Source organism: Stylophora pistillata, chromosome 3, assembly GCF_964205215.1.
Source record: "Stylophora pistillata chromosome 3, jaStyPist1.2, whole genome shotgun sequence".
Lineage (NCBI taxonomy): Eukaryota > Metazoa > Cnidaria > Anthozoa > Scleractinia > Pocilloporidae > Stylophora > Stylophora pistillata.
In genome coordinates this window covers 8,084,829-8,092,549 of record NC_142521.1, presented here as the reverse complement: position 1 = coordinate 8,092,549, position 7,721 = coordinate 8,084,829, and positions in this window count along the sequence as shown.

Genomic DNA, 7,721 nt, shown 5'->3' with positions numbered 1-7,721 from the left:
AAGAATATTACACAATTAGACAAAGGAATGGGTTCCACAACAAAGGGTGCAATTTTGCTCTTCAATTAATCAAAAGTGGGAACTTGAGTGTATTATCGCCGAAATTTCGCCAATCTTTAAAGAAGCCGAAGTCCTACCTCGGAAGCTCACGGAATTTGGCAATTCGAGCATATTTTAAACCATTCGAGATTGAATGACAGCGGAAACTGATTACCTCCTTTGAAGCGAAGCTTACGTCGTCTACAAGCAGATGCTACCCGTAGAAAAGCCTGCTGCTGGTGCTGAAAAGCAGATAAAATTCTTCAAACACCCGAAAGCGGCGAAAATATGATTCATTCTTCTTTAACAGTTGACAGTTAATCGCGCGAGTTGTTTTGACAAATAGATTGTTTTGACGTATCTACCCATCTGTAAAGTTTTTGTTAAAACATATTAGTTTGGTGGACAGTATGGTGTGACCACCAGCAAAATTTGGAAATTGTGGGACTATTTTAAAATCTTTCCTCGTGAAGAATTAGAAAATACTTGAATTCATTGTAGTGCGACCCGGCCTTTACAGATCTTTTCGTGAGGTTAAGAAGTCTGGATATTGGCCAAGGTCTTTTATTACTGCTTGGTCAATAAAAGATTCATTATATAGCAAAAATATTTCGCGTTAATAAAAATCAAGAATGACTTGTTTATTTCGAGAGCCGGAAAAGAAAACCGACTGTTTGTAGCACAGTGTACCAAACAGGCTCGTTTAATTTTGTTTTCTTTGTTTAGACTGTCTTCTGCCGTTTTTTGTGACTTCGACTTCGCACGAGCTTTAGAATTGCCAATCAAAAGAGGTTTTGCATTTACTAGTTAACACGAAAAGCCAGATGGGGGCTTATAATGGGATTTTTTTTTGGTCACCGGTAGAATGGCTTATAACCGGGTGGGGGTCATTAGCCGCAGTACACAACCAACGTAGCGTAGGTACATCCATATTACCACAGGTGGCCCAAGCTCTCTTTGAGAACCACACAAGAAACACAATTGGCATATCGATTTATAAGGATTTGTATGGGATTTTCTACAAGGTAGCCATAGAGATAGTTAAAAGTGAAAATATTAAATAAAAATGGCTTACCTTATTCCATACGTGTGTTGCTTACTCCTGGTGTCGTTATTTTACCGATTTCACTTGAATTAAGCGGTTTTTTTTAATCCTGGTTTTCTCTTCTTAAAAAGAAGACTCTTGTGTTCCTTGTGTGGTTCTCAAAGAGAGCTTGGGCTGCCTGTGATATTACGCGGAACTCGAAGATTGAGGCGCACGAATACTACTCCCCAAGTTCCGCGCGACGCGTGGACATGTTTTTTTTTTTTTTTTTTTAACAATGATTTTTTTCTCTTCATTCGCGTAACGGAAAGGCCTGTCCAACATCGAGAAATTTTTGTTTACCGTATTTCCTTGAATAAACGCTCGGACGCTAATTTAAAATTTCGGTTGAAACGTTGTATCCCTTAAAATTTGAGGAAATGACGGGGTGGGGTGGGGGTGCTTATTTGACATTTTGGACTGAAAGGTGGGTGTTGATTAGGGGGAGGGCGTTTATTAGTGGGTGGGGCTTAATCGAGGACCTGACTTTTTTTGCGCAAAATAGAGGGTAAGAGAACATATCAAGTTCGAAAAACTCAACAATTTCATAGCAAGCTTCAATCGATGCAAATTTCTTGAAATTCTATCAACCTTTTGAACACATATCCGTACATAACCTGTCACTTGACAACGTTTTGTTCGGTAAGACGCCAAATGAAGCATGTTTTGTTCTGTTAGATTCATGAATATCCAAAAGTTCGCCATATTTACGCGGAACTCTTAGCTAAGTCTCCCTGCTATTTTTCTTGACCGATGTTAATCGATGTTAGTAATTATTGTGAAGAACGAAAAACAAAACTTTTAATTAACGCTTATCTAAAATTATGACAAGACTTTAATAAGTATCGTTTTGGATTTTGGCATTTTTAGCAACTTTTTGGCTATCCAGTGAGCAACTTTCTAGCATTTTACGAACACAATCGGGAAAGGCCTATCGACAGACTTCGCCAAAACGCAGGGACTGCTCGAAATCTACAGTTATACGGTATAGGTCATGTGCTGGACAAAAACGATTCTCTCCTATCATTATGTCGTCGCGCACAGCGTAATGCGAAAACGAGTTTGGTCGACCATCACTAAAATAACTGAGGTTTGATAAGGAAATAGCCGGTCGTTCCCTCCCTTCCGTTTCTCATTGGGGGGTACGCCTACACGTTGGCTACAACGAAGACAGAATGCACATACAAGAAAAGCGTCTTGAAAGTGCTCCAGTTTTAACTGAAATTTTGCAGCTTTAAGTCAGATATCGTATCCCAAGCCTCTTGATATTTGAACGGGAATTGATTTTTCAAAAGTCAGTGAGGCCTCCCTCTATAAGATCTCCCATTCGTCACCCTTTGCTTTGGAAACACGAAGTAAGTAAATGAAATTGAAAATATATCACTTTTAACTGCTTACCTTTTTGTTAAAAAACGATTCTTGGTATTTAATATCAACTCTTTGTTTCGTCCCAAGTTAAACCTGAACAGGAAATGTAAACAGTGTGGAACGCAAATATTACTTACTTACTGAATCTGTCGCTCTTGATTAAGATATTCTGTAGAAATTTTTTTCTCTTGTCTCCTCCCCTCACTTAACAGATCCTACAAACTGGGAAAAAAAAGTGTAACCACCGGCTAGCATTTGACAGTACGATCAGTTCTAGGGATTGTCACGGAGTGTTGCGTGACACACCACGGAATAGATGCAAACAGTCGAGTTAGAGACGTGCTGCTTTCTAAAATGACGCCAAATTCATGAGCGTAGTTTAAATTTCACTTCGTGTTCTGATTTATGAAAAGTGTGTCGGTCTCTTTACAGGATCTCTTTCGCGTTCAATTTGTTCCCTGTTTGTTTAGCGTTTTAAAATTTGATAAAGTATTCCTTCTGGTGTAGACGCGTCCTAGATGACCAGAGATGCCGATCTCTCACCACAAAACGGATGAAAAATCTGCAGGAAATCTTTTCGCACTCAGTTAAAATTTAACCATTTTACTCATCTTTTCTAAACTTGAAATACTAGTCTTCCTAAGTCTTGTAACACAATTTACATAAATTATTAATTTTACAAAACCATTGCAATCCAAGCCAAAACGTTAACAAAAGGCGCCCTACGTCAAGAATTTCACTAATCTTGATGAAAAGCATAAGCTGATGAAAAGCATAAGCTAAGGATAAGCTGATTGGGGCGGACGAGTTGACGAATTATTAATTTTACAAAACAAATACAATCCAGGCCTAAACCCGTCTTAATATGAAACGCTAGTAAAAGGAGCTCTGCGTCACGAATTTTACTAATCTCAATGAAAAGCATAAGCTGGTGAGCACCTCTAAACTTTCGCCAATAAACCGTCCTCCCTCACCTTGTCCGAGATGTAATAACGTCTGCTCTGATATGCAACCGCTCCGGAAATTCATATTGATCATCTGGATAGCGCGTGATCTTATCAAGATGGTAATTTTTTGTTGTTGTATTAAATTACTACTTTCTTAACGGAAACGGAAACTCTCCCAAGGTGTTTAGATAACATACAAGAAAAGCGTGTCGAAAGCGTTCTAGTTTTAACTGAAATTCTTGCAGCTTTTAGTCAGATATATCTCAAGCCTCTTGACATTTGAATGGGAAATGATTTTTCAGAAGTCAGTCAGGCCTCCCTCTATAAGATCTCCCCATTTGCCTACCATTGCCCATTCGCCTCCCTTTGCTTTGGGATCACGAAGTGAGTAAATGAGATTGAAATTACACCACTTTTTAACTGCTTACCTTCTCGTAAGAAGTGATTCTTGGTAAATGAGATCAGCCCTTTGTTTCGTCCCAAGTTAAACCCGAACAGGAAATGTAAACAGTATCGATAAAAAAACACATTCAAGTATTTGAGACCTACTTTAGAACGCAATATTGCCTGCGTAGTGAATCTGTCACTCTTGATTAGAATATTCTATGGGATGCGTGTACCTTTGTGCTAACCGATTTTCAATTGCGTAGGAAAATGAAAATGAAATTTAAGTTTTTTCGTTTTTCGCTGCGCTGTTAAAAAAACGAATTTGGACTTAAATTTTCGTTTTTCGTTTTCGTATGGAATATGGAATAAATAATAATAATTTTATCCATTTCAATAGCTATGGATATCTTTAAAAAAAGGAACGGGGAATGGGGAATGGGAAATCTTTAAAAAGAGGAATCTTTAAAAGCGGATATCTTTAAAATGAGGAATCTTTAAAGATTCCCTGTTTTAAAGATTCCCGCTTTTAAAGATTCCCCATTCCCCTATTCCCCTATTCCCTCATTCCTCGTTTTAAAGATAGCCACTTGACTGGACTTGCAGTCCGTTTTCCAAATTCCATACGAAAATGAGAGACGAAAATTGAAGTACAATTAAATTTGTTTTTGTTTTGTTTTTTTTTTTTTTTACAGCGCAGCGAAAAACAAAAAATGAAAAACGAAAAACAAAAATGAAGGTACACGCATTTACATGGGCTCCTGAACGCATTCTATAGAATTGTTTTCTCTTGTCCCCTCACTTGACAGATCCTACTAACTGAAAGACGAAAATTGAAGTACAATTTGGGTTGTTTTTTTTTTTTCGCAGCGCCGCGAAAAAAAATGAAAAACGAAAAACAGAAATGAAAGTACACGCATTTACACGGGCTCCTGCACGCATTATATTGAATTTTTTTTTCTTGTCCCCTCACTTGACAAATCCTACAAACTGGGAAAAAAAAAACTGTAACCACCGGCTAGCATTCGACAGTAAGATCGGTTCTAGGAATTGCCACGAAATATTACTCACTTTAAGTGGGTAACGTTCTCTAATAAGAAGGATGAGTGTTTCGTGAAACACCACGGAATAGATGTAAACAGATGAGTTAGAGACGTGCTGCTTTGTAATATGACGCCAAATTCATAAGCGCAGATTAAATTTCGCTTCGTGTTCTGGTTAATGAAAAGTGTGCCGTCTCTTTACAGGATCCTTTTCGCGTCCCAGATGACTGCAGATGTCTATCGTCGCCACAAAGCGGATGAAAAATCTGTAGGAAATTTTTTCGTACTCAGTTGAAATTTAACCATTTCACTCACAGGCAGCCCAAGCTCACTACTAGAACAGCGGACGTAACTCTTAACGTGTTGCGCAACGTTTTATATTTATAAAGGTTTGTATGGGATGTTATCGGTTTGCCTTAAAAGAGAGAAAAAAATGTCTTGTTTTGAAATAAAATGGGCTTGCCCTATTGCTTTGTAGTTTTCTTTGTTGATTCCGAGCGTCTCAGGCCATTTTGAAGCGTTTTCGGCGAGTTAGCGCTATGTTGGTGTTCAACTGCTAAGTTGAACACCAACTTAAGAGTCACCTCCGCTTTTCTAGTAGTGAGCTTGTGCTGCCTGTGTTTCACTCATCTTTTCTAAACTTGAAACAACCTCGTTCCCAGGGTCTCTCATCTTCCCGCCTCATGTGGCGCCCGAGGCCCATGTAGCGAGGGAGGAGAGACGGCTTCTCTCAGTTTGATAAGAAATAGCACACAAACTGCAGTTACAAACAGAACAGTAAAACGCATGTTGGAAATTAAGATTAGTAAACTGTACTTGACGTTTCGTATGTTTCGACATACATCTTCAGAAGTGGCAGTTAATAATACACGTGGCGACTAAGTTTAAGTTTAAGATAAGTAACTAATTAACATAGCAATGAAGAAAAGAAAAAAAAATTTGCATTTTCAAAGATGCAAACTAATACAGATAAAGCTTACCACGTGTATTATTAACTGTCACTTCTGACGATGTATGTCGAAACATACGAAACGTCAAGTAAAGTTTAATAATCTTATTTTCCAACATGCGTTTTACTGTCATGTTTGTAACTGCAGTTTGTGTGCTATTTCTTATCAAGCTACAATGGCCAAAGAGAAAGAATTCTTTCAGTTTCCATTGCATCATGGCTAAGGCGTGGCACAGATTGTGATATTTCTGTACATTGCTTCACCGTTTCGATAGAACTCTGACTTTCACCGATCACCGTTTTGAAAGAGAGAAAGTTTTTCAAGCGTCTTTCGCAAGGCCCACATAATAGATGTGGAAAAAATTTTGCTTGTCTCAACGGCCGGCCACAAATGTCCTCAGCAGCGGCGAGCGATGCGCGATTTCCTTTTGCATAGATGTTCTTCGAGCAAGATACGTCTCCAACTGATAAAACCTGCAACAACTGATATTTACGGTAGTGGAAGATGTACTGATCTTTTTAGGCGTCTGCTGAATATTCTCAGTCGACATTCGGTTCGAAGCGCTTCACGTGTAGTTTGTTTTGGTTGCCGACAAGCTACGCTCGCCAGTGGACTAAGTGGAAAGAAATTCTCACTTACCTGCCCCACCCTCGAACCGCTAATTTGAAATCTGCTAAAATCTGGAAGACACGTGACCAGCCTAAACCAGGGTCTCTCCACGCTCGCTCCGGGGGTCGGGAAGACGAGAGACCCTGGGAACGAGGTTGAACTTAAAATACAAGTCTTTATTATTTTCGTAGCGCGATTTTCATAAATTATCAATTTTACGAAACCAATGCAATCCAGGCCCAAACGTTAACAAAAGTCTCCCTGCGTTATAAGGATTTCACTAATCTCAATGAAAAGCATATGCTGATGATAAGCTGAGTGGGGCGGACGGGTTGACTTGACGTGAGCCGGTCTGAAAAGCCGTTTGGTCTTAAACTCGTACGTCGACTTACGGCTTTGTCGCAGAAAAGCAAACTCTTATCAATCGCTCTATTTTTGATGGTTTTGACATTTTTTCGACAGCTTAAAGACAACTTTCTGTTAGATTTTTAGACCGGTTGTCCAATCAGATTCAGTCATGATGTGATATGAAGTATTTAGTTTAGTATGATTTTAGTCATTTATTTAGATTTAGCGTGTAGTTGCTACATAAATTCGAAGTTATTTAGGGTTAATTAAGTTGTCGCTATGAGTTTCTAGAATATGACAGTCTTGGAGTGGACGTGCTTAGTTTGCCAACTGACCTTGCTTTGAACCCACGCGAAAGTTCTTGTTTAGCGATAAAAATCAGAAGTCTTTGAGAAGTATTCAGGGACAAGTATTCAGCGAGAAGTATTCAATAAGAATACGAGAATGTAAACTGAGAGTATAAACAATAATCTCTTAGCGATAAGCCTTCGATGAGAATCAAAGTGGGAGAGTCTCAGACATTAACCAGAGTTACTGAGAGAAAAAAATTGATGTAAGAAGAAAGAACCGAGATATTAAAGAGAAATGGTAACAGACAGTTCTAGAGTCCTTGGTGCCTTTCGCTGAGCGTGGGGGTGCTTCACAGTGGGTTTCCCCCGTTCATTACGACACAACACGGCGCGGGAGTTTTTAACAAACACCTTCCTCTAATGCCAAAATAAACGCCGTCAGTTTCAATGTCATTGGTCGAAAAAGAAAACGTTTCTCTTCCTTTACATTTCTAGTTAAGGAAGAAAAAGGATTTTGAGTTTTATTTCCAGTTCGACGACTGTTGCTTCCTAAACAGAACAAAAAAGATGTACCATTTACCATAAATATGTGTTATCGACCAATATGCGTCATTGACCAAACTTGATGGGTCAAGATGGCTGGATATTGGCCAAGGTTT